Source organism: Excalfactoria chinensis, chromosome 2, assembly GCF_039878825.1.
Source record: "Excalfactoria chinensis isolate bCotChi1 chromosome 2, bCotChi1.hap2, whole genome shotgun sequence".
In the NCBI taxonomy this organism is placed as follows: Eukaryota; Metazoa; Chordata; class Aves; order Galliformes; family Phasianidae; genus Excalfactoria; species Excalfactoria chinensis.
This window is the reverse complement of record NC_092826.1, coordinates 33,662,986-33,690,577: the sequence shown is the minus strand read 5'-3', so window position 1 is coordinate 33,690,577 and position 27,592 is coordinate 33,662,986. Positions and strand designations below refer to the sequence as shown.

The window sequence follows — 27,592 nt, the reverse complement described above, 5'->3', positions numbered from 1 at the left end:
GATTTAGAGTTTGTGATGTTCTGTTAAGCAATTTTAATAGAAAACCTGATGACCCAATTATACAGTGAAAGTGGAAAATCAGAACACAGTATCTGGATTTGAATATAAAAATGCTGAGATGCATAATACATAGGAGTGTGATATCTATTCTACTTCTTGTCAAGGAGGTATAAAATTATCAAGAATTAACAGAGAGCAGAAATCAGACCCTGGAAAAGAACTGAGCATTCTGGAGAAGAATATAAATTATATTTTAAGTTAGAATGGTAGTCTGCCTCTCCATGCAGTGCAGACTCACTACATATATATATGTATTTAATTTTCCTGCACTGACATCCCATTTTTAATGTACTTTCACTGTTCATAGTAGCATCAGGAAGAGTGTCCCAGGATAAATTCTCTGCACTACAGAAAGTCAGCTGTGAAATTAGCTAGTCTGAGAAGAAATCCTCCAAGATACCCACCATTACTGAAGACAGTACCCTCTTCTTACTTTGACAATATCCTGGAAAGAGTCCAGGGGAGGGCCACGAAGATGAAGGTGCCTGGAGCACCTTTCTTCTGAGGAAAGACCCAGGTCTGTTCAGCCTTGAGAAAAGAAGGGGTCTTATTAAAGTCTATAATATCAAAGGTGTGGGAGGCAAAGGGATTGGGACAGACTCTTTTCAGCGAAAAGAGGCAATAGTCATCCATTAAAATATAAGAAATTCAATCAGAACATAACAAAAACCTTTTTATTGTGAGAGCGGTTGAATTCTGGAACAGGTTTTATGAGAGGCTGTGGAGTCTCCATCCTTGGAGAAATTCAAAACCCATCTGCACAGAGATCTTGGGCAGCCTACTCTAGTTGACCTAGAATTGAGCAGAAGGTTAGACTAGATGATGTCCTGAAGCCCTCTTCAGCCTTAACCATTCTTTCATTTCATGATTTTTCCTCTGGTGAGCTACTTCAGTAGAAGGTGAGGATATGCATCACTTCTCAGAAAACGCTGTGAACTGACAGATCAATTTACTTTCGCACTAACTGAGATGCAAGTGATTGTAAGACACATATGTTTAAGTTTCTTTTTCAAGTTTCATTTAAGAGCAAGGAAGGCCAGAGCACTTAATGTAGACAAGTTGTCATGCATTTTTTGTGACCAGCATAACATGAAAATACCTGCAGGCAGTTTGTCCTGGTGGCATGAGTGCATACTTTTACAGTCTTGACAGGCTTGATCCACTTCCTTCCAGTTCCTAGAGAACAATAGTGCCATCCACTGTCAGAGCAGATTCATTCAAGGATATGCTTCTACCCTTCCAGTCTATCCAATCCTGGATGAGTTCCTTCTGCCTAAAGAGACATCTTGTAATATCTGTTTAAAAACCTCTTTACCTCTTTACCACAACAGCCTAATTCATAGTAACACCCTCTAGAAATCTCTGTGTGTCTCCTCAAGAAATAATGAGTAACGAGGCTAGTTTACCATACCTACATCTCAGTTTCTTCTTGGTTTCAAGGATGAAAATATTAGATCCTACTTCTAAGAGTTTCTACCAATGGTAAAACCATAGCATACTTCTTTTGTTTTCGTGCCTGTTAGCTTAAAAATAAATAATAATAATAATAAAGTTGATTGGTTACAGATGAGAAACAAGTTTTAAATGTCATAGATGGGAATTTTTAATTATTTATCTTAAGAAAAAATATTTAATGAGTTCCAGAAAAAAATCTCAAAATAAATCCCTTATACACTATTCTCACTATTCTAGTTGAACAGGTTTAGTTACATGAAGATTAATTTGAACGTGTTATTAAAGTAGCTTGCAGTAAACTCTTTTCCTTAAAGATGCAAGTTACATCACCAATAGCATACAAGCCTTAATTATCACTGCATTGCTGATTCATACATATACTGACCTTGCTTCCCTTATTCTTCACACTAAAGATTTTGATCTTCTGTGAGAAGAAAAGGAAACTATTTATTGTTTTATTTTTATTTGTTATTGTTTTTTTTCAAGCACATATTCAGAGAGATATCTATATATTTAAATATGTATATTGCTATGCTTGTTGGAATTGCCTTAGCATCTCAAGAAATTTCTTCCAGCCAGAATAATGTAGAAATGTCAATGGCAAAATAAGGACAATTAATTGGAAAGTATAGTCAATGATTAATCAGCTGAATAAGAGCATTCATTTTTAATAAATACTTAGAGGGTTGTATAAAAGTATCAAACTGTATTACCGTATACCTAAAATTTGCCAAATATAAAATTCAAAGCGCCTTAGGTGATAATTTCAAATACTGTGTGTCAAACAAGCACAGCATCCAGTGTTGGTTTATTTCTAATTCTGTTTATCACTGAACACTTTTTCTGAGAAATATTCAACCTCCTCAGTCCCCCTGACTTAGTGTTTGGTATGTGGAAAATGACTGATTACTTCACACACAGTATTAGACACACAGGGTTGCCTTTTGGACAGTGAATTGGACACTAACACAAAACAGAGCTCTTCCCTCATTATTTTATGAAGCAAAAGTAAGAAAAATAGAGATAAGTGGGTAGATTGTCAGGCACTGAGAAAAAAGATCAGTGTTTCAGTATATATGTTTTGAAATATTTGTTTGGTTTTTCCTTTTGAGGATGTTAATCTATTAAATATCAAAAATCAGTGTTTCATGGGAAAATACTGACAAAATCTTTTTTTCTTTTCCCTGAAAAATAGAGGAAATCCTTTAATCCAAATATTTTAGTGGAATAACTTGAACTAAAGTCTCTTTAACTAGTCCAACTCCACTGCTTGAAGACAAGTATGTGTTTAAGTGCTATGCTGAATGGGAAAGCAATTACTGAAAGAGCAATAAAACCTTAAACTGAACTTCATGAATGAGAATTCTGCAGAATAATGCTAAATTTACCAGTGTAAATACAACATCACATGACTTTGAAGAAAATTGTTGGGTTCTGTGACTGTCTCTGGCACAGATTTACATGACAATGTATAAGTCAATTAATCTTCTTTAGTTTCTCCATCTGTACAGTAATATCACCTCCAGGGCAGTGTTGTGAGATTTAGTTAATTGCACAGAAATTGTTTAAAGATCCTTCAGTGAAAAGTTATATTGATGTTTTCAGAAACATTATCATTTTAAAACTGTCTATTGGTTTTTATCTTCTCTTAGAAATGACACGAGTCAAAGAAGTAATTCTTCTTTGACTATTGTACAACTAAATTTAGTAACAGCCTAAATAATTTTGATAAGATAAACATTCTGCATGCTGGAGAAGGGTAGAGTGGAGAGTGAGGAAGAGAAGGAAAGATATTTTCACACTTCTTCTTCCCAGAAGAGTGGAAATTGATAAAAGATATGTACATCCACAGAGAATGAAAGGATGTGCAGATGTAAACTTTCCCCTCTCCTCGATTTCAGCTGATGATTCAATGGAGCAGCCCTAATGCTATCTTCAAGACTGCCCGAATGTCCAACCTTCAATCGAGGCAAAGAGTTGCCATGGTTGCGGAGTGAAAAGCAAGGAATCAGTGGGGGAAGGGCAAGGGAATGGGTACAGGAAAAGTAAATCCACGTGAAAAGCAATAACAATTATCTGAGGTAAAGTGGCACTTCTGTAGAGTGTTTTGTCAAAACAGCAAAGACCAAAATTTGCAACAAAAATTATTTTTAATATTTTTTTTGAGTTCCTTTATTAATAATGCTGCCATTCTGTCTGCTGGTATAATTAATAGCTTTTGCAGTATTTCCATTCAAAAATGCTCACTCTTTTTTAACTCCTGGCTGAGGACAGCTGAATATAGATGACAAGAATAGAAATGAAGAAATGACATTAATGAAGATTCAAAATGCATGGTTGAATGGCAGAGGCTTATCTTCACAATCACAAGAAATTGAGGAACATCTACAAGAATGAACAGTCCAAGCACAACTACCTTGCTTGTTTATACAAAATATTATAATAAATGTGTATGCGAATACATATGTATGAAAATACAAAAAATGCCAAGTGGACACAGTTGTGAGAAAATGCTAAGATACCATGGTGACAGGAGACCTTATAAAAACCCAAACAGATAGCAAAGGGATCCTGAATGTAATAAGCAGCATGGCTGATTAGGCAGAGAGACCACACTGTGCAAGAATGAGGCCTAAAGCAAAGAATAGCCTGAAAGAAAGCCATGAGAGAAAGAGACTTGGAGGAATGAGATAAGTAGACTTACAGCTAGAAACAAAGGCAGAAAGAGATCTTTAGGGCTTGTAGGAGAAGGAGTTTGGTATGCAGCAGACAATAGACGACTTAGAAAGGAGCAGTTAGCCTTGAGCCCTCAAAGAGTTCCAAGAGCTCAGGGAAAAAGGAAGTTAAACAAGGAAATGTGCATGTAGTAATCAAACGGGAAGAGGGGAGGGACTGAAATAGGCAGCAGCATCTACTAGGAAGGGGGCACAAACATGCACACACAGTTTAGAGCTACCAAAAACTTTTGTCAGTGAGGTGCAGTCCCCATCTTTAGTTTGTAAAAAATGCAAGATTTTCTGTTTTTCTCCTGAAGAAAAACATACAGCATTTTGTAGAAAGTATCATTTGTCTTTCTTTCAGGTGCCTGTGGTCTAACCTTATGTTTAGTCAGGATTGGATTTTGGATCTTATTTGGACTTCTGATTTGAAGTTAGAATAAAAATTAGCAAAATTCTGACTAACTTTTTCGAATGTTTTATAAAATCTTATTCACTCTCATTTTTCATTCTAATACATTTTAGTTTTAAAGACTCAAGAGGCAAAATCCACACCTGAAATGCAAGGGCAACTTGACATATACATCCCCAAGTTTTATGACAAATGGTGGTCAGTGGGTGAATATTATCCAGTAGCATTATAACCAGTAACTTCAGGTATCACAAGTGCACACACTTGCACACACACACAAAGAGCAATCCTGAACACTCATCTTCTTTTGGTGGCCTCAAACCATGGCTCCTTGCTTTAGGCAGAAGCAGTAGACATGGTTCTGAATTACACATCTTTTTTCAGTATGCTATGCATGAGTATAGGATATTAGCCTCATGCAGACACCTTCACACACATATGATTCCACACCTACCAAAAAAAAAGAAATATATATATATATATATATATATATATGTATATATATATATGCAACAAACCAGTTTAAGGTGCCAATTGCCAGTTATAGGGGGATATAAGACTCATGCATTAATCCCCTGTTTTTATGTATTTACAGTAATAGCAGTGAAATCTTGCTATTTAAATGTATTTCTTCTTCCTTGGGTCTCAGCATAAGAGAACAGAAAACTGTCACATGGTTGTCCATGCTTCTGTGCTGGTGCAAGCAATAGGTAAATCTGAGTATAAAAACCAAGTTTGTCAGGAAAACCATATTGTTCATAGTTTATTGTTACTGGTGTTTCCATGATTTAAAAGTTTGGAAAATCTCACCTTTCATGGATCATTTTTGATTGCTTATGTATTTCATAGCTGAATCTCTTTTCTTTTGGATTGCTAAAAAAATTGCACTGAAACAGAGTTGTACAAAAACTGACAAAGCTAAATAAAAATTGTTAACAATGATGTTGAAATTGCAATAGAGTAACAGACAGGCTCTAGGAGATTATTAACAGGAAAACTTTTATACTCTGAGATTTCAAAGAAAGGAAAGAGCTGCTCAGAAAATAAAATAAAATAGAGTAATAATCAATGAAGTAACAAAATATTAAGAGAGGATGAAGTTTTGAACTTTAATTTCAAATCCACATATATTTTCTGGGAGACTACTTCACTGTTTAACTGAACGTCTGTGATTATATCTCTTCTAATTATAAAATCCTGCAAAACAGTGAATACTATGGAGTAACAGTAGAATTTAGTCTGTCCAACTAAGAAAATGTCACTCTTTAAACTCCAGCTTCTGTAAATCCATTTTTTTAATAACAACTTGAGACAAAAGCTGAGGACTGTCTTCCTCAGAGCTCCAATCAGTACAGCTGATGAGGGAGGAGAGAGAAATTAATGTCATGGTCTTTACTGGCATCCCAGAAGGCAAGGTTCCTTCCCTGGGGACTTTACAGTACAAACCAATTCAATCAGCTACTGAATCTAAAGACTTAAATATGATGCAAATTTGTTCATTCAAATACTCATTCAATTGGTAAAATACTTTGTACAAAATAACATAGATAGCCATAAACAAAAATATTTGCTGAAGTAATTTCAGATGAATAGCTCTAGCTAGCCCCGGATAACTTCTAAAAACAACTTTCAACTTAGGGTCTGTAAACTCAACACTTTTAAAAACCTAAGGGTGCTATTAAGTGGTTCTGTAGGTTCTGTGGCTGTGGTAATCACTCAGAGGGTGGTGACATACTGGAACAGGTTGCCCAAGGAGGTTGTGGATGCCCCATCCATGGAGGCATTCAAGGCCAGGATGGATGTGGCTCTGGGCAGCCAGGTCTGGTGGTTGGCGATCCTGAACATAGCAGGGGGGTTGAAACTGGATGATCATTATGGTCCTATGGACATTCCCCAATACTATGTTTCAGTTATGAAAGTCTCATATAATATATATCATATCATAGTATCATAGTATCGTGCGAGTTGGAAGGGACCTTAGAGATCATTGAGTCCAACTCCCGGGATTCGAGCCCTCTAGTGTAGCAGAGCGGCAGTTTTACCCCTTGCGCCACAAGGGGGATTCGAACCCGGGCCCTTTGATGTTGCAAGCGGCGGTTCTAACACCGTGCGCCACCGGGAGCACACAAATATGCTCCTATGCAGTTTCTAGATGTTTTATTTTCATATGTGACTGCAGAAAAATACTACTTTAAGCAGCAGTGACATGAGTTGTCTCTTTGGTGCCAGAGTTATATTGATTATTAGGTATTCTTCATTCCTGTAAATGTGAGGAAATTTTTTATACTTCTAACAACAGTCTGATACTTAGATGGAACAGTGATAAGTAGGTATAGATAATTTAGGAAGTTATAAAATTAAATTTAGTATTATGTTGAAAACATTTACATCAGCTAGGAAATAGAACATCATCCTGTAGCACTAGACTCTATATATGATAATTATTGAAAGGTATTTTCTTGAATAATGAATTACCTAGTAGCTAATAAGTAATTAGATCATTAAGTAGGTGACTTATTGATTAATTCATTTCAATCAACTTCAAGGGGTTAATTTACATTATGCTAAAGCATAAGGGCAATTATAAGATAGCAAGCAAGAGTAGACTGCAAGTTCAGATCTATACCGTGCCCCACTGACACAAAGGTTACTGAGCATGCCACTGGAAGTTGGACTTTACCTGCAAGGTTAAATATGATTATTATATTCTTTATATTCCTGTGAATGAGTATTATTCATCTGAACAATGAAGGACAGAACACTCAAGTCAGCTAACAAACACTGAAGGAACATTGGGCTGTCAGGGGATACACGGGTGGCCCAAATTGTCAACCTTGTTGATTCCCTGCATCAGTACACTGTTGCATACACTGTCATGCTGAAAATGCTGTTGTTTGTGACAAAGATACAACATACTCATTAACTGAAGTGAAGAGGTAGATATTATGCAAGAACTTCAGCTTGTATAAATTGGTGTAGCTCCATCTAACTTAGATGAGAATCTGGCCCAGTACACTGTCATATTATTTGGAAATGCTAAATTGTGTAAATATTCATGTGCACTGCTGCATGATTTTTATTTTTAACTATCTGAATGTATACTATATTATATGTTACATATTAATTTGCCAATTAATGGAATTTTTAAAATGATCAGATTAAGTTTTCTCTTCAGCTGCTTAAAGTCTTCTTGTTTAATATCAAATCTGGTTTCTCCATGATAACAGTTAAATATGGGTAGAAGAGAATGGTCCATGAAAATGTAGTATAAATCTGATACCTTTATGTAGAATGACACTTGTTCCCTTTCTTTGATGGTATTTACTACATATAAACATAAAGGTACATTGTTGTATGTGATGTAATTTAGTTTTAATTGAATGAAAGTTGTGAAAGTCTGATTTAGAACTGAACGCATAGAAATACATCATGTGGATCTTCCAAAATATAACTTTGATCTAAAGAAGAGTACATAACTTTGATCTAAAGAATGCTTCACCACTACCATTACACAAAGACATGAACACTTAGCACCTTCCCTTCACTTCCTTAAGACCAGCTCCAGGTAGGAATACCATACTATTAAGTGAAATATAATTTGAGTGTGTGCCACATAGTAATTTTTCTGAGAAGGAAAAAGCTTGCAATGTAAAATTTCAGCAGGAGAAGTAGAAGTATGAATGTTTCCCTTTCTCCTTTTATTATTCACTTTATGAATTAGTCCTAGTTTACTTGTTTCAATTGGTGTCGAAATATTTTTGAATACTATTAGCATAGCAATCAGGCCTGTTCTCAGGTTATTGAATGGTGTGTTGACTTCCAAAATGAATAGATATGCAGTGTGAAGGACGAGCTGTCACTCTGGGAGAGCTTTGCTGATCTAAATTAAAAGACACTTCTAATTGAAAACTGTAATAGAAAGAAGGCTAGGGAAACAGTGAAACCACTCAGTCCCTTTCAGGTTTCACACGGCTGTGTTAGAAGATCCAGGAAGAGGAGGAAAATGAGTATATTATATGACAAAGTAAGTCATAGCAATAACTTAGACTAAAATAACCACAACACAGTTATTTTCATTGATTGCATTGTAACTTATTTATTATTATTTATTTCCCTGTGCCAGGAAAGATCGTGGAGCAGATCCTCCTGAAAGCTACGCCAAGGCACATGGAAGACAGGGAGTTGAAATGAGACAACCAGCATGGCTTCATCAAGGTCAAGTCCTGCCTAAACAACCCAGTGTTCTCTATGATGGAGTAATTGTGTCGATGGATAAGGAAAGAGCTGCTGATATCATCTATCTAGATTTCAGCAAGGCATTTGGCACAGTATCCCACAACAATCTTCTCTCCAAGTTGGAAAGATAAGGACTTCAAGGGTGGACTGTTCAATGGATGAGGAACTGGTTTCACAATCATACCCAGAGAGTGGAGGTCAATGGCTCAATGTTCAGATGGAAAGCAGTGATAAATAGTGTCCCACAGGGGTTAGTGTCGAAGTTGATACTCTTTAATATCTTCATCAGTAATATTGACAGTGGGGTTGGGTGCACCCTCAGAAAGTTTGCTGATGACATCAAGTTGTGTGGTGTTGTCAGCACCCCAAAGGGACAGGATGCCATCCAGAGAGACTTAAACAGTCTGCCCACAGCAGTGGGCCCAGGCGAACTTCATGAGGTTCCACAAATCCAAATACAAGATCTTGTATCTGGGTCATGGCAACTTCCACTACCAACACAAGCTGGGGGATGTAAGGACAGAGCACAGACCTGCTGAGAATGACCTGGGGGTACTGGTAAATGGCAACCTGGACATGAGCCAAAAATGTGCCTTCAAAGTCCAGAAAACCAACCGTATCCTGGGCTGTGTCAAAAGAAGCAGGGCGAGGGAGGTGATCTGTCCCTCTGCTCTGCTCTGGTGAGACCTCAACTGGAGTACTGCATCCAGATGTGGAGTCCTCAGTACAGAAGAGACATGGACCTCTTTAAGCCTGTTCAGACAGGGCCACAAGAATGATTCAAGGGATAGAACACCTTCCGTGCAAGGACAGGCTGAGAGAACTGGGCCTGTTCAGCCTGGAGAAAAAAGGCTCCAAGGTGACCTGATTGATGCCTTTCAGTATCTACAGGGGAGCTATAGGAAAGAAGGGCACAAATGCTTTAGCAGGGTCCATGGTGACAGAACAAGGGGAAATGGTTCCAAGCTTAAAGAGGGTAGATTTAGTTTAGATACAAGGAAAAAGCCTTTTACAGCGAAGGTGAGGCACTGGCACAAGTCACTCACAGATGTGGTTGATGCCCCATCCCTGGAGACTGATTTAGCTTTGGATGTCCCTGCAGGGGAGTGAGACCAGATGACCTTAAAAGGTCCCTTCCAATTTAAAACATATGATTATATGATTGTCTAATTCTATTTTTTTTTTAATATTTATTTATTTATTTTGGTAGTGGTGGTAGTAGTAGTAGTGGTTTATTCTTACCTATGCAAGTGATTTTGGGTTCCTGTGATTTCCACTGAATTCAGTTGTAACACCAGCATCTAAATGAAGCCTTTGCTCAGTCACACAGTTACACTTCATTCTGAGTTCAGTCGGAAGGCCACTGATAAGAGTGGAAAAATTCCCACTTAGTTTAACAGGATTGTATTGATTGCTAGCATTACAGTGTTTTCACAGGCTGTTAGTGATACTCATGTCTTTTGTCAGATTTTCATAATCTTCCTGAAGGGTGTTTTTGGGGCACTACCATAACATAACTTGTCCAAGCTGCATGCAGCTATGCTTTTTTACCAGTTTTCCTAGCTGGATATTTTTTCAAATGAATGAGATAGTTCAGTGACGTAATTATGAAAAGTTAAGACCACTGATTAGACTAATTTGTGATTTATCTTATCTGAATCAATATCCTCTACCTAGAGCTGTGTTTCCTCCTTTTTTTTCATTCTTGCTCTTTAAGGGTTAACAATTGAGGCCTGTCTATAGCGCATTTCTATAGTAACAGCAAGACTGAGACTTTTTTTATGGGCACCTAATAATTAGAAAGTGCTAGAAGGTATAACAATATAATGAATCAAAACTGATAGACTTGTGGGTTTCCATAGAAACATGTATAATTATGATAATCGGTCCCCGGCGTACCCTCAGAATCGTATACATTCAGTTAAATGCAATAAACATTAGGCACTATTTAGTGAGCTGTGATGCAGATTAACAGTGTGAGATACAGAGAGGCTATGAATAAAATTGCTGTACAGTTTATCTCAAACTAATTTCCCAGATTGCTTTAATAGATGAGCAATGTGGATGTGAAGAATTGGAAGCGTATTTTTGTTAGTGTTAAAGCTAACAAAGATAGTATTTCATAAAGTGGCTGATAGTTAATTTTGATGTGGATCAGAATGTACTGTGGCACATTATTTCATAAGAGATCAGTAAACCCACTGAGCAAATTAGGTGGTGGGGCTCAGATGAATTATTTATTTCTTGAGCGTGGTATAGGAATATTCGGGTTTCCTGTTTTCCGTTTGCCTTGCTGGCTTATTTCTCTCTTTCCTTGTCTTCTCTTTGAGAAGCATGCCTACCAGTACGCCTAGTCTAGCCTAGTTTTAGCTTTTCTAAAGCAAAGCAAATTTCTAGTGACTTCATGCACACTTGCTCAACAGTACAAGAGTCCCGTGAAACTCAGTTGTTTTTGTTGGTTATTTGATATATTTTATGTATTATCCATCCATTTAAGGAATGATTGGATGTTGTGTTGAAGGACATGATTTAGTGGGAGCTATTGGTAGTAGGTAAATGGCTGGACTGGATGTTCTTTTAGGTCTTTGCAAACCTTGGTGGTTCTATGATTCTATGATCTGATCATTCCTTCATATGTCACAGAATCCAAGAAACAGCACAAAGAAATTGTGCCGAAGCTTTTAGCAGTGCTTGAATACTTCCTAATCCTCTTCTTTGAAAGCCCAAGTTTTACATGAAGAGTGGATTGCTCCTGTTCTAGTCCTGCTGTAGAGTGCAAGCTTTACCCTAATTAGTACTTTCTTAACAAGTGTGTGTTTCAAAAGGACAGCAAATGGGTGGTGATGCAACTATTGAGTAATAAGAACAGAGACACATGACTGCCAGACAATAAAACCTAACAATGGAAATTGGTGCCTATATAAAAGTTCATTTAACTTAAATGCATTTTAGTCCCTATATAATTCTATATAATTCTAGGGGAAACTAATTTTCTTAACATATTCTTCTGCTTTTAGAATAAAATTATTTAGTCTGCTATGTTTGTGTGCTTTTTTAACTCATGCTTGTGTAGTATACAATATTCAATTGTGATTGCCTGTTGTCTGTTGCTTTGAGTCTCCAGAACTGGGGTTTTCATGGATCCTGAGAACTGGCCTGAGATCTGGGAGGCAGTTCATAAACTCATGTTTGGAACACGAGGCTGCCTGTCTTTGATATACCATCATCACCAATCTCTTGTCAATTTCTCTCTCTCTCTCTCTCTCTTTTTTTTTAAGAGCCTTTTATCAAAATGTTTTCCACGTCTGTTCTCCCCTCTGCTCTTATGCCTCTGCTAGTACTAAAATGCAAGAAGCTGACAGGGTTTCAGAATGCTATTAGACAAATTCACAGAAGAAAATCTATCAAAGGCTACTAAACAAAGAGATAACACCTCTGGGTCAGGAAGTCCCAGAGCTGTGGATTTCTGGTGGCTGAAAGCATACACCTGGGGAGCATCTTGCTCTTATATTCTTCCCTAGGCATCTGCTATTGGCCACTGTTAAAGACAAGATACTTGAGTTAGATAAACCCTTCCTCTAACCCAGAGCAGCCGTTGTTATATTCTCATGTAAAAAACCTTGGCTGCTAACACTGATGCGATAAAACATTTTCAAAAGCTTTCAAGAAAATATGATACCCAGACTGCACTGTAAAATCCTTTTTGTTTCTTCTTCTCTCTTCCCCCCCCCCCCCCCCCCCCCCCCATAGGAAAGAGAAATGTGATTTACTGCTGACGTTCTGTCATTTTGAAGCTGGAAAATCTGTTCCTTCCTTCTTCCCTCCAGTTGCTTGTGTGGTGGGGCATTGCCCCTTCTCTCTATTCCACTCCATAGGAAGAGGAACATATCATAGTGCTGGAGGAACTCTAACAGAAACACTTGAGTAACAGGGTAATTTCTAGTTATTGTGTTTTCTCTGATATTTACTTACACTACATAGAGAATCTTCCTTTTAGTATTTTAGTGGTAAATTAAGGGCTTGTACAATTAGTTCAACACCCTTTTTAGCGAAGGAGAGCATAATAGCACGTCCTCTACAGACAACACACTGTCTTACGGCATGCTATGTACGAGACCTTCTCCACATTCAGAGACGTATATCACAGTATACAAGGTTGAAAATTGTATAGCAGCCCAGGTAGGTAGAAACACCATCTAAGACGTATTTTTATGCTGCCACACCACAGACATATCCCTGTATGCCACTTGGGCAGTCAAGAATAGGTATTTCATCCTTTGGCATTCCCCACGTGTTGCTATTTCAGCAAGGAGTGACTTCCAGCACAGACAAGTTAATGCTTATTCCTGCTGGCACAGATCATGGCTGGATGTTTTTGACACACCTGAAGGAATATTAGGCTGTGTCAGTGCTTTGAAAGCACTGGGTCTCCTTTTCCTCTTTTAGGCTGTGCATGCCTCAGAGCCAAACCACAGTCCTTGGGTGCTTGCAAAGCTTTGCGTAGAAAGGGCTTTTGTCTAAGTGGATATTTACAGCCAATTACTACTATGTAACTAATAATTCAGTCATCTTCTTCCTAATATTATCCCATGCAGGTGGCTGATATTGGAGTCAAGCACTATCACAAAATCAGAGGTGAGTTTTGAGAATTTAGTCCACCAAAAGCCTGCCAATGGTGGTGAAGGATCTTGTTTAAAGATTAAGTCTGCTGCAGTTACTGGCCTCCAGTTGGCAGACACAGAAATAATCCCCTTCAGTTGTGTCTCTGCTTGTTCTGTGATAAGGTAAAACAAGGGTCTCGTCTCAGGGGAAGTTCCCTGTTGCTTTCTGAATTAAATTTATTTTAGAGCCCCTTTTCTTGACTTTCAGCTCTTGCCTGTTGCTAGATTTCTTTGTGCTGGCAAGCATCTTGTTCCCCTGTGATTTCTTTTGTTATGGCACAGTGAACTCTTTCTCATAGGCTCACTTGGATTGTTCACAGCCATATTTTCATCCTGTTTCTTTGTGAGTCAGAACTCCCTACAGCTCAATTTCTTGTTTTTCCCATGATGCTGATGTTGATTACTGTTGTATGAGCATGCATTTCTAACCAGAAGCTGTTTATCACACATGCATAGTTACTGAAACAAATTCCCATAATTTGGTAAATATAAACTTCAAAATATCCCAAGGAAAGCACTTTTTTTTTACAGCTAAATAAAAATTCATTCATAACAAATAAATAAACGAACAAAAATACCTGATATTTAAATTAAAAGAACTCAGATGACTGACAAATCAAAAGATAATCTTTTATTTTATTTTGTCGTATTTACCAATTCAGATTATTTTATTGTTGGCTCATATTTAGAAGTCATTTCAGTCACCTATGAGCCCTGGAGTTTTCTATCTAATAAATGATCCATCTTCCCTCTGGTTAATATGTAGAAAAAACAAACAAACAAACACACCCTTTCAAAAGTAAGTGTCACGGATTACCTAGATTTACCTGTACCCGTGACCACAAAACTATGACAGTAAGTTATTCTTATGTTCAGTTACTACGCTCCCCAAGAAAGGTAGATACATACTTTAGGAGTTTGTTGAAGACATTTTGAAACTTATTTTAATACATTTTACTAGACTGGAGATTGCATCTTCCTAACTGCAAGAGATAAAGTCAGCTGCGTTTGCATCTATCAGATGCAGGCTCTTTGGAAGTGACTATAATAGCCTGTAACTTAGCATGCAATTTTACTGCCAGTCTAGCTTATAAACTAAATCTTGAATGATGACTGGCTAACCTTAAAATACTTACTGTTCTGTGCTAGGCAAATATAAACTTATCTCCCTTTCATTTTAGCACAAAGTTCCCTCTTGACACTAAGAAAGGCTATCAGACTGGCTGTGTAGAGTGACAGTGTGATTTGTGTATGTGGAAGGGATAGAAAATGTTAAGAAATACCCAGGTATTCCTGATTTAGCTAAAACATTTGGGTAAAATAGGTTTTCCTCTAACTTTTGGCCTACTTGAGGAAAGGGTTTCATTTTTTCCTACAGTACACGAAATGACCCAGGCTCAAAATGTTGCCTTGTTTGGAAGCTCCACTTCTCCAGTCTTTATTTTTCTTATTTTCCTCATTTTTAATATATATATTATAATATATATATATACATATTATTATATATATATGTATATATGTGTATATATGTGTGTGCGTGTGTGTGTATATATAAGCTCAGATACAGTCTGATTCTAGCTTCAGGAACTTCAAATGTTTCCTTGCCTTTCTAAGCCTAACTCAGAAAACAGATGGAGAAGACCTAGAGTTCCTGCTAGCTTAACCACTTAGCCTATGGGAGTTAGTTTGTGAGAGGACACTTCTGAATCACACTTACAGAAACAGGAATGAACTAATTATTTTCTAAATCATCAGCTGGAATAGCAGTTTCTGAAAATTTTAATAGCTATTCAGAACACAGAGAGATGATTTCCATCTGATCAGAGATCAGGTCATTACAAATAGCTTCATTACTTTCTGGATAATAATTTTTGGTGGGTGATCTGCAGTAAGGGTTGCAGAAAGGAACAGGATGTAAGAAAACAGTATCACTCAATTGCTGGCAAGAACTTTAAGAATATGCAAACTAAACATGACAAAAGTGAATGGCCATAAAGGCAGATGTTAAGACTGAGTGAAGCTAGAATGGCCATTGCAGACAGCTCCAGTTCTCAAAATAAGTGAAATTACTGTCTTATGTTGTCATTAAAGCATATGAAGTACATTGTTGTCATATTGTGCAACCTCAAGCACATGGATGCAAAAAGAATATACCTTTTTCTGTCTCCAATACTATACTGATGTGGTGCAGTTTTGCTACTCCTATATTACTATCACTAGATAGTATATTAAAAGAATACTGCTATGCCTCTCCAGCACCTTAGTAAGTATTTTGAGAATTTTTAAGGTAATATGACTATCAAATGTTTTTTAACATGGCATTTACTTTTTTATTCAGGCTCACAAATTAGTTTCAGCATCTTGCAAAACCTCAGTGTACCACTGCAAAAGGAAGATTCTTTCATTCAAAAGGCCTGAAATGTATTCATTTTAAATTCTTTTATCTAATTATTAATCATTTTCGTGACAGCTGAAAAAAAATATATATATATGCGGCTTTCACAGTTCAGACCAGAAGTTATATTTATTGTATTCTAGGAATTATGCAAGGGATGAAACTCTGAATACAATTACCATAGTAAATTGAGACTTTGCATTAAACAAACCTCTATAGTTGAACTGTAATTATTATGAGTATAGTAAACATACAGATAATAACTTGCAGCTATTATTCAATATGATTACTGTACTCTTATTCTTAGATCTGATTTACTACAGTTTTAGTGAACTACATAATAATTACAGTGGTTTTGCTATAATGACTGTAGTTCAGTTGCAGTTTTACGTTGAGATCTGGAGCTTTATTATACAGTAATATTTTTTGATTTGAAAATATGGAGAGAACAACCATTAAAGATAAAAACAAGTTTTTATAATTTACTGTATTGTATGGTTTTACAGGGCAAGAATAAATAATATAAGTTAATTATATTTTCAACAAAAATCAATTAAATCTCTTGCTTTATTCTCTTATGAAAATGACTAAAATACAGAAACAAAGAACTTTTTACATTTTTTAAAAGCCAATTATGTTCACCTTACCCTACTCTTACACATACTAAACTTTCAAAGTTTTATAAAGTACTTATGTAGCACATAACTTATTATAATTACTTTTACCATGAACAGAGATCACAAGTTCAAATGAAAGATTCTTTGTACAGTAATTTGCTTTTCAATGTGTTTGCAAAATACTGTGTATGTTTATAGCTCTCTGTAAGTTATACATCCTCTCCTGTACTGCCATTTTTCATTTTAGCCACATTTTAATCACCAACAAAACAGCCCTTAAATTTCTGTCCACATCAAAAATGTTAGCAGACATACACTATATCCCGAGGGAAATGATATTTGCAACTGGTATTTGGAGGCAAGAGGACATGTTGCTTTAGTTTCCACATGAGACTTATGTACCTCCACGCTACATGCAAGTTCGTTTCCTGAGCTGATAATGCCTACAAGCCAAATTTGTTCACTTTTCTCTGGGGCCATCACTTTGTAATTCACTTCCATAAGTGGCAGAAATTGGAGTCTTCGCAGGATTATTCTCATGTTGTTGTCCCATAAAGAAGTGATATAAATCAGTAATACTGATATTCTGAAATGGCTGGAGTCCTTTGTCCTCATTTTATCCCATCCTAAATCAAGAACTACCGTCAGGCGTTTTCCTAATGACAAGGAGTGGAAATCATGTCCTGCAAATCTGTAAGCAGGTCAGTGGTTACATGGGTTAAGATCTAAGGACAGGAGTCCCAGATGTAGATTCCTCATTGTCAGCTCTATTTTTCAAAATCTACTGCTACCTGGGGGTGAGCAAACCAGTTAGGAAGCTTACACTAACTTAAGCATATAATTTAAATCAGCAAATAGAAAACCAGTCTGCCCTTATTCTGCAGCCGTGCTTGGGACTTGTTCTCTGATTTTTTTCTGCTTTCTCACATTTGCTTCTAAACAAATGTAACTCTCAACTTTATGAATCGAATTTGTCATTTGATAAATTATGAAAGGAATACTCTATTATTATGCCATTTGCTCTGAAAGTAACGCCTCCTACTTTTTTCCACAGAAATGACAACAGATAACAAAGAGTATAGTTACGCTATTTGTTAGAGGAAATTTTCAGCTTTCAGAACACCATTAGCTCTGCAGTTTCACCAGAGATGAATAAGAATCTGCATGATGCACTCATAAAAATCTGCACAAGTAGAGGTGATCATCTGTTGCTGTTGTCACTGCTGAAACACACCACCAACTACCTCACTATGCTCACATACACTGTTTGGTCTCTGTAAACATTCAGTAAGTATCAACAAATGTCAGTGGGTGCCATTTTTTCCTCACAGATAAATTCAATTCCACATCTTTGATTCATGACCACTTCCACATCAGATACCATTTTATCAGACTGCCCTCTCTGCTGCCATATGTCACATGACAAGAAAAGGTAATGGAATATTTGCAGGGAGGTTCAACCTCTACTGACATACCGTCCATATTTGCCTCTGACATCGTGGGCCAACATCATAAAGCAGGAGGCATTACATTCAGAGCAGCCCTCATAAAATAAAAAAACTAGAATTTTAGATTAAGAGTTAATATGTGGCTAGATGTTCCAATCCTGACTATGCAGGAAAACAGGAGATTGAAATTTAATTGGCTGTTACAAAAGGCTACTAGGACATCCACCTCCTGCTTTCCTTCACTCATCATGCCCACTGTTGCAATTCCTACATTTGCCTTGTAATCACTGACACTTTCTTCACAGTCAACAATTCGTTAATATGACAGTTAGTAAATGAAGAGAGAGTGGAGTTCTGCAACCACTGGTTATTATATAACCGTTCCCTGTTATCAAGCTCTTGATAATAATTACCAGCATCAGCAATGGCCACATGTTTCTATTTCTGAGTTTGAACACTCGTAACTACTGCTACAAAAACACTTTTAACAGCAAAATATTTCACTCAGTTCAGTAGTTCACAACCTGTACATTCAGTGCAAACGTATCAAAAGCTCATATTGCTTCCACATTTGCACGTGCATGATTTTACGTGCCCCACACAGTTGGTTTCCTCAAGCTCAAAGCAAAATGTGGAAAAAAATGTGTTGTTTTTTTTTTTGTTTGTTTGTTTTTTTAGTATTTCTGGAAAGTTTTAAAATATGCTCTAATCAGCAGAGTGATTAGTGCAGGGGTAGGGAATGAGGATTTGCAGACCCCTCTGGGATCATATCTGTTTAGCATGGAGACTTAGATGACAGGTTTAGAAAACTGGGTAACTTTTTCTTAAGGGCAACAAAATAGTTTCACCTTAGAGTATAACTGAGTTTTCTTGGCTATATCAATGGAGAAAATAGTTACCTTCATAAAATGATTCATCTTACTGCTCTTGGAAGTGTATCTTAAAATGCAAATGTTAAGTGAAATTGATTCAGGCCAAGAAAGATAAGCTAATGCAAATTGAATTAACACCTAAGAAATTGACAAAATTAAGCCAATTACAAATACTTTGGTTACAACAAAGCTTTTTGTTTGGCTCATTTCACCAGAAGTTTTGTGTCTGCAACTCCAGATTACATAAAGATACTGTGAAACCTAACCTCTATCCATAGGTATTTCCTGGAATATTCCAAGACCCTTCAAATGAGAAATAAAATAAATCTTTGAATTCCTAATCCACATATATTTTTTATGCTTAATATTTAATACAGCATATAAAATAGCACAATTTGAAGCATCTTGGACCACAGCGAAGATGATTCATCAATTAGCGTTAATTTCTTAAATCTAATTTTTGCCAGCAATGTAAGTATAGATTTAGAGATGGATAAAACTATGAAACTTACCAAGAAAATTCTTCTAAGCTGCCTTTCCATATCACTTCAGCCAAAGAACAGCTGCAAGGCTCAGGCATCTATGTTTGGAAAACAGAACAGACATAAATGAAAAGTAACAGGAATTTAAACGAAAGAGAAGGGATAGAGCTGAAAACATGCCAAAGAAAAATGATGGACTGAGCAAAATTTTTTAATGTTTTTCAGTTTTCCTTTTTGCCTTCTCTGCTCAACCAGACCAAACTGAAAGAGAATATTTAACCTAGCAATATGAAATGCAAGTATTAACTCTATTTGAAAGTTTGAAATTATTCTCTTCTTGATGTTTACATATCTCTGTTTAATAAAGAACAAGTTGGGGCATAAAATGTCCATCCAGGAAAGGAAAACCTTGAATTGCCCTTTTGAGAGATGACATCATTCTCTACATTGATTGTTATGCCAATTCTGTTAGAAAGTACTAAATCCCAAATAATGAGAGCCCAGCATAAAACTGTTATGTTGAAATAACTCTTACAGAAGAGTACTTTAAATTCAGATGGTTTATTTATTCCAGATTTAAGGCACAGGTCTATTTTTTGCACTAACTTGAAGGAAGTATTGTGTTCTTACTCAACAGAAAGCAAAGGTCATTGAAATTTTTTTCAGCCTTCTCTACTAGCACAATATGGATTTAATCATTATATTTTTAATATATGTATTTTTTGTCTGACAAGCCAATATATATTGTAAGCTGGATTTCATTCTGATTAGCTGATCCTACAACAATGCTAGTCTAAGATCAAGCCTAAGAAATTCTGCTTACAAAAATACACAGTTAAAATTGTTAAGTTAATAAAAATGTGAACATTCTTCATAAAGATAATGCAATTGCAAAGTCAGTGGGTTTGTAACTTCATTTTTTATCCATGACCACACACAGAAAAATAAAAATAAAACAGAACAAACAAAACAAAACAAAACAAATCCCAAAAACATGGATCGCAAAGAACTTGTATCAGTAACAAAATTCTTTCACCTTACATATGTTCTGAATAAATCAGATTTGGATTCAGTGGATAATATTTTAAACATAATTTTTCAGTGCCATCTCTGCATTTTTGAACTGATGAAATCAAACAAACAAAAAAAGAATTGATTACACCCCCCAAAATTTTATTCACCTATTGATATACCTACTCCTAAATGGATTTACTTCTTAATTTTGTCCTAGCATTGTAACATTAGAACCACAGAAGTAGTAGAAGGCAAAGACAGAAGATGTAAAATTAAAGAGTACCTGGAAAAGGATTTGGAAAGATTTAGCAGAGGAAGAATATCTTCTTTTCTGATTCCTATTGTGTCCAGGGAAACACAATTCTGTGTATACTCTATGTCCAGAAAAGGACTTAAAGAAAGGAAATTTCTAATCAGTAGTTTCTCCTTTAACTATTTAAAAACTACATAAAAGCGAGATAACGGACTATATCAGAAAAGGCAAAGCTAAGGATGCAAGCTGTGAGATGATAACTCTGGTATGTAAGAATGGAAAAATAATTAGGATGCCCTTAAGAATAAAAATGATCAGAATAAATTAACACAGGATCTAAAAAGTGAGCAAATATATTCACTACAGACGTTCACAGAAGGCCTGAAGAACTGCTCAAGTCTGAAGAAAAGTTCCTCCAGAAAGAGTTCACAGAATGAAATGTTATCAAACTGGGAACATACTGACAATTAGAGATAAATGCTGATCTGCTGCAGTCCTGGAGGGGAGCAAGAAGCAACTAGAAAATGACTAGCAATATCCTTGCCATCAAACCCCATTCTGGCAGTAGAATATGAAAGGCCCAGAAAGCAATGGTTGTATTTGGTAAGCAAAGCAAAGACATCAGCTGTTTCAGAAAATGGAACACGATCTAGAAAAGAAAATGTGTCACTGCAGTGATCCACTGAATGTAGCAGAAGACTGTCATTAGATTTATACTTCTCTCCTAACCCATTCAGAACCAAACAAAATAACACATGCACCTCGTTTTAAACAGCAGAAAATTATTCACTTGCAGAATGCCAGGAAGATTCTTTGAATTAGGATGAGTCAATTGGAAGACAACAAAGGATTAGGATTATTCATGACCAACATGGTGAAGGAAGTGAATTCAGAGATATTAGAAATCCCTGTCATATGGCTTGGATATGAAAAGAACATTTTTACTTGAGAGTTGTATAAGGGAAAATCTGTAATTCTTTCAGTAGAATTTGTCTTGCTCTTACTGACCAATACTCCAAGAAAGCAGTAAGAAATGCAGAAGGTGGAACCCAAAAACCAAAGTTGTGCAAAATAAATGAGTCTCAACTAGTTACAGAGGTAGAGGAAGAAAAAGAAAAGTACTGTAAAAGAGGTTTTGAATAATTCTGTAATTTGTAAAGAAGGAAGCTATAGCCTACACAAAGTTTAAAGTGTTTTATATTAAAAAGTAATGTGGAAGGAAGAAGGTGGATTATAAATCCGACAAATGTGGGATCGTTACCCATTTTGACTTGAGTAAATAAAGCATTGTATAGGACACAGCTGAGAGTCAAGAGCTATTTTATAGGAGTCAGAAAAAAAAAAAAAAAAAAAAAAAAAAAAAAAAAAAAAAAAAAAAAAAAAGACAGTAGAACAGTAGAACTACATGATTTTAGAAAAGCTGCCACCAAGAAGTCAAGAAGTTTTGGGATTAAAAATAGGAAATGTAGTATAATAATTCCGTGATTCTGTGATAAGAGAAATGTTACAGAGATGATTGCTTTATCAGATCAGAGATGTAGGTGCTACCAGCAGAGTTTACAGAAACAAAGGACTTTTCTCAGAAGTACACTGAAATAAGATTTTTCTTAGTACTTGAGAAAAAAGAGAAAAAAGAGAAAAAAGGAAAAGAGAGTCCTCAAAGACATTAAGAGAGAAATAAGCATGGTTTGATTAAAGAACGTCTGACAAGCAAAAGGTAACTCACATTTGTAGCTCTTTTTCTTCTATCTGTGGTGGATCTAAGTTAGCAATTTGGATTACTTCAGGGCATAGAGGAGTAGCAGTTTCGTAGAAGGTATTGCAGTGCTGTGAGTAAGTCTGCAGATGCTTACAGAACTTTAAGTGCTGGACAACAATAAGCATGTAATAAAAGGGACAAAGTTTACTGAAAAACTTTGACTTGCTCCAAGAGATTACTTCTTCTATAGAACCATCCTCATTTGGGAAAATAAATAAATAAATAATAACTTGCAGCTTAAACCTTCTGACCACAATCCAACTTGAGCTCTGTGTCTAATGGTGCCAAGCTATGACATCCATTCTCCCCACTCACCAAAATCTGGAGCTACGGCTTACCATGGGGTAAGTATTCTATGCAGGATCACTCCAGCTGAAATAAATAACATATTCTGGCCTTGTGGCTCAAGAAAAATATAACTCCAATTAAATCAGTAGTTCACATGCACTACATTGTTCCATGTTTTCAACCTGTAATTAGCCTAGACAATAAAAAATTCAAAACACAACAAGTCCAATCAACACAAGCTATTTACAGTAACACCACAAGGAAATTCTGATGATGCTGTATCCTATGAGCTGTCACTGATCCTGGCACTGCAATAAAATCTGCATTCACTCGTGAATTCTCTTCTTGAGAAAATACGGACACACTAGGCAAAGGACAAAATTCATTGCAGGTGCTTTTCATATTTTCTTTTTGACTTTTGTTTCCCAGAGAGATAGAGATTTATTTATTTATTTATTTATTTATTTATTTATTTTCAATTATATTATCTTTTCAGATCACTGTGAGGTGATCTAAAATCTTCTCTAGGAAGCGTATCTCTTAAGGTAAGGAAGGCATATTGAGTGGCACAGGAACTTAGCAATGAAAGATTGAATCCTAGTCTATGTGGTTTTGGCCCACATAAGTAATAAGAGACATTACTCTCTGGCAATGGTTGCTTCGTAATTCATACGAAGCATGCTGATATTTCCATTATATGTTCTAACACACACAAATTTTTGCTTTTTATAACTGATATCAACAAGAACATGGTCCCAGAAGAAAAGTGTAAGTCTGAATCAGGTGAAGCAGAAGTGGAGCTGCTCTCCTGTCATTTCCAATTGTGTATCCTCTTGCCTGGCTCCAACAGACTTCCTGCAACCAGTCAGCTGGTGGTGGGAGTGCCTGACCTGCTGCTTTCTTCACTAGGTGCAGCTGAATTAACATTTCTGTAATTTAACCTATAGCACTGTGTAAATTTAAGTGAAATGGTAGTTTTCATGTAAATCAAATTAATACGGGGCAAAAATAAAAGTAGAACGTACTGAATAGAAAAGATAGTGGGATGATGTGAGAAAAGGGCATTTTTTGTTGCCACTTTTTTAATAGCAATAATGAAATTTGCTACTAGAAATGAAATATGTGCCATTTACTTTCAAGTATACAATTTTAATTCAAATCTCTATGTCTGCAAATAGAGAAACTCTTGTTTCTCTTAGTGAAATTAAGAATCCACCGAAGAAAATGTTGGATGCCTGCAACAAACCCTGATAAATAAACATATTTTAGTCTGCTTAGTAGCATTTGAATCACTAGTTTGAGTTATGCCCTATAAGAAGAGCCACCGAAGCCTTGCTTTTCCTATCTTAAAAATACAAAACAACAGGCTGTACACTAAATTTAAAATCAGGTTTATCCTAGCAGCTGTGATGCATTAGATTACATTAACTGTGTAGCACAGGTAAGTCCATTTGAGTTTTGATATCTGAAGGTTTTGCCTAAAGGAAGAAAGAATAATGAAGTTAAAAATATTTGAATGAGTGAGGAAATAAGTGGTAATGAGCACAGCAAAACCTTAGCTCAAGGATAATTGTGATTATTGTAGATCAGAGTCAGAAATGGTTTAAGGTGAGTTGGAAATCAGACCTTTTATCTGATACTGTGATACTAAAAAGAAAAGAAAGGAAAAGAAAGGAAAAGAAAAGAAAAGAAAAGAAAAGAAAAGAAAAGAAAAGAAAAGAAAAGAAAAGAAAAGAAAAGAAAAGAAAAGAAAAGAAAAGAAAAGAAAAGAAAAGAAAAGAAAGGAAAAGAAAAGAAAGAAAAAATGTGTGCAGCCAAAAGGAGATATATTTTAAAAATCTGAGAACCAGATTCTCTGTAATAAAATGCTGGTTCTCTCATTCATTAATTCAGACTGCATTGGGATACATAGATTTTGAAAATGAATATCTGAAATTTGTAAAGGGATTAGCTGCATTTCAGTGCAATTGCTTATTGGCTGGAGATTCAATAATTATTCAAAAAAGCTTTTCTGCTGGACCCAAAGAGTAACAGCCTTGCCTACTTTGTAGGCACTTTATAGAACTTCCATTATCTTCTATGGGTTTGAGATAATACCTTTGTCAAGATGAGCTATAAGTTGTTTTTGGGTATTTTGTTTTGTTTTGTTTTGTTTTTCAATTATTTGGATTTTAAAATGTGAATTTTTGGTTCACACATTTGTTCCTTACTGAGCAAAAAGATTAAACAAAAGGTTTCCATCTGGGAACTAGAATTTAAGATCCTCATCCCATACTTTGAAACTGGATTCAAACAGAACATTAAACATTTTTGCTAAGTCAAATTCTTACTTTAATAGCTTCTCTTCTTATTAAGTGTGTGTGAGGGGACAGATCTTTCCTCTCATAAGCAAGCCAAGAAATTGAGATTTTCATAAGCAGCAGTTGAAATCTGAAATGCACAGTAAGGCACCAGCAGTGCTAATGACTCCAGATATTTTAAGTATGCAGACAGACCCACAGAAATCAATGAGGTGTTCCTACCCAGATGCTCAAAGTCAGATGCACAAATACGTCTGCAGATTGGGGGCTCTATGTAATGCTTTAATCTCACTCTAATGGCTAAGTTTCCAAAGCAGCAAGCATCCAGCAGAACCTTCTGAGCCTGATAGGGGCACAATGCTCTTTATGGGTAATGTCACTGTTTAGAAATATGCAGCTGAATTTAAATTGTATGCCTCTGACTGAAAAGTCAGTCTTTTGCTCTGCATATGCTCACAGTCTGCTTCACCTCTGCTCAGTTTCTGCTGTTGCCTTTAAATTCTGAAATATCATTACTGTTACTCTTTTCTTTCCATCCCTTTGTTTTCCACTCCTGACTTTTCTGTCTTCCCAGGCAGCTCCCTATGTCTCCTTTGTTTAGAGAACCATGTAACCACTTAAGTTCAACAGCACTTCATGCTTCAGTGAGTTTTTAAAAGAAAAATAATTCCTGAAGTGAATTTTCTTACCATGGCTTTTGTTTTCAACCTTCTTGGTACCTAATGGTGTGATTAAGAATTCTTATGTTTGCATCCTTCTCAGTGCAATTAGTTTATTCCCCTTCCTCTGATCATTTATTTTCCATCCTGTTGCAGTCCAATTTTGCACTCTGGTGTGTGTGCATACTATAGGAGGCCCAGACCTCAGATTCACTCTCTTCTTTCCTAAAAGACTGTGACCAGTATGATGCCGTGCCATCTGCATCTGAATCAGTGCCTTTATCATTCTTGATTTTAGCTCTGATTTGTAATGTATCTATCTAGGAATACATCTCCAGGTACTTAAATGTACTCAGTCTTCCTATGTTGTACATCATTATTTACTCCTTGATTCAACATGATCTGCTAATCAGAATCAGGTGGAACTTGCAGTATAGCTGAGTAAAGATATATAATGAAAGAGTAATCAAAATAATGGCCTACTTACACTCCCTCCCTTTTCTGTGCTGTACATAATGTATGTTTCAGGGTAGAATGGGTAGAAAAGGGTGCGGTCTTAACATCAGACTCAATACTCAGCAGCAATAAGTGGATTCTATATTATATAGAATTAGATTTTACTAGCCTATAGAGTTCATATTGCAATACGGGCCCAGATATCATCAAAGCAATTTATGAATTTCATGGAACAAGCGCATAATGTTCCCTGGGACAGTGAACACAAAGCCAGATTCTCATCTGGTAACATTTAGTCGAGCTCCCACAAAGTCAGGCACATTTTGGGGTATAAAAAATACTAGTACATTTAGCTCTGCTGATGATATTGGTATTTATTATTAACTATCAAATTCTGCTGGGTATATAGTATTTCTCAGAGATTTATATTGTTTATATCAGTGAGATGGATTGCATAACCAGGAAGGAAAACTACATAGTTAATAACATCTAAATATATAACAACCCCAGTGTCGGACTCTTCATTTCCATACAATACAAAACTATGTTAGTATGCAGCGCAATAATGCCAATAGAAATTATGTCAGTCAGAAACTGAATAGGTTTCTAACTCTACATAACACTGCATAACTAAATACAAACTCAATTTCTCTGTCAACACATATAGCAGAATATTTAGACATCACTGATACTTCAGAAATGTTATATAAAGGTTATTTAACCCACTAAAAAGGATTCAACACACTATAATTACGCTCTGAGGAATAACAATGAATCATCTTAATAGTAGAAGTCCTGCTGAAAAGTAAGACAAAGCACAGAAAGTGGAAAAATTCTAAGCAGGACTTTACAAACCTTCCTCTTACATTCAAAGTTAGCATACTTATTTAACTCTTCTGCTGGAAGGGAGAAAATAAATAGAAATGTTTTACTTTTCCAACTGTTTTGCGAAAATCAGTGGGCAAGTCATCACTTCAGATTTTGTGATTCAGGTGTGATTTACTGATTATGTTTCATTATTTATTAGTTCTTGAATAGCACAAAACATTTTCAGCTGGCTATAATATACAGCTAAAAGCAGGTATTTATTCATGCAGCTTTATCTCATAGTCTTTAAGTTCAGCCCTGGTGAGTCTAATACAGAGTATGGTGAGTTAAACAGATTCCACTGTTTTCAAAAGTCATCCTTCAACAAACTCAAACCTCATATCAGATACCAAACTTGTATTGACAGGATTTTGAGATTTAGAAATCTAGTTTCTTTCACCTGGAATAAATCCTGACACCCAATACTCTGACAGAAAACTGAAAATAAGAATTTCAGCTTGTCTTATAGTTTTGTACCAAATTTTGGTAAAATTCATAATGTAATGCATTTAATATAGCACTAAATGAAAACTTTTATTTATTTGTTTATTTATTTATTTATTCAAAAAGAAATAATACATTTCAGTTTAAGTATAGGTCCTTCTTCTTTAGAATAAGGTTCCAACGGTCTTGTCTAAATG

General features: G+C 35.9%; 1 long non-coding RNA gene across 1 annotated transcript in view; it reads right to left on the bottom strand.

Moving 5' to 3' along the window:
• Window positions 1-407: 407 nt before the first annotated feature.
• LOC140248817 (uncharacterized) overlaps window positions 408-27,592 on the bottom strand; it is a 78,336-nt gene continuing 51,151 nt past the window's right edge. The window contains exons 3-6 of the long non-coding RNA XR_011902891.1: window positions 19,386-19,453; window positions 1,160-1,236; window positions 731-852; window positions 408-588 (exon numbers count right to left, since the gene is read on the bottom strand). This is a non-coding gene — a long non-coding RNA (uncharacterized lncRNA). The remainder of the gene's footprint in view (window positions 589-730; window positions 853-1,159; window positions 1,237-19,385; window positions 19,454-27,592) is intronic.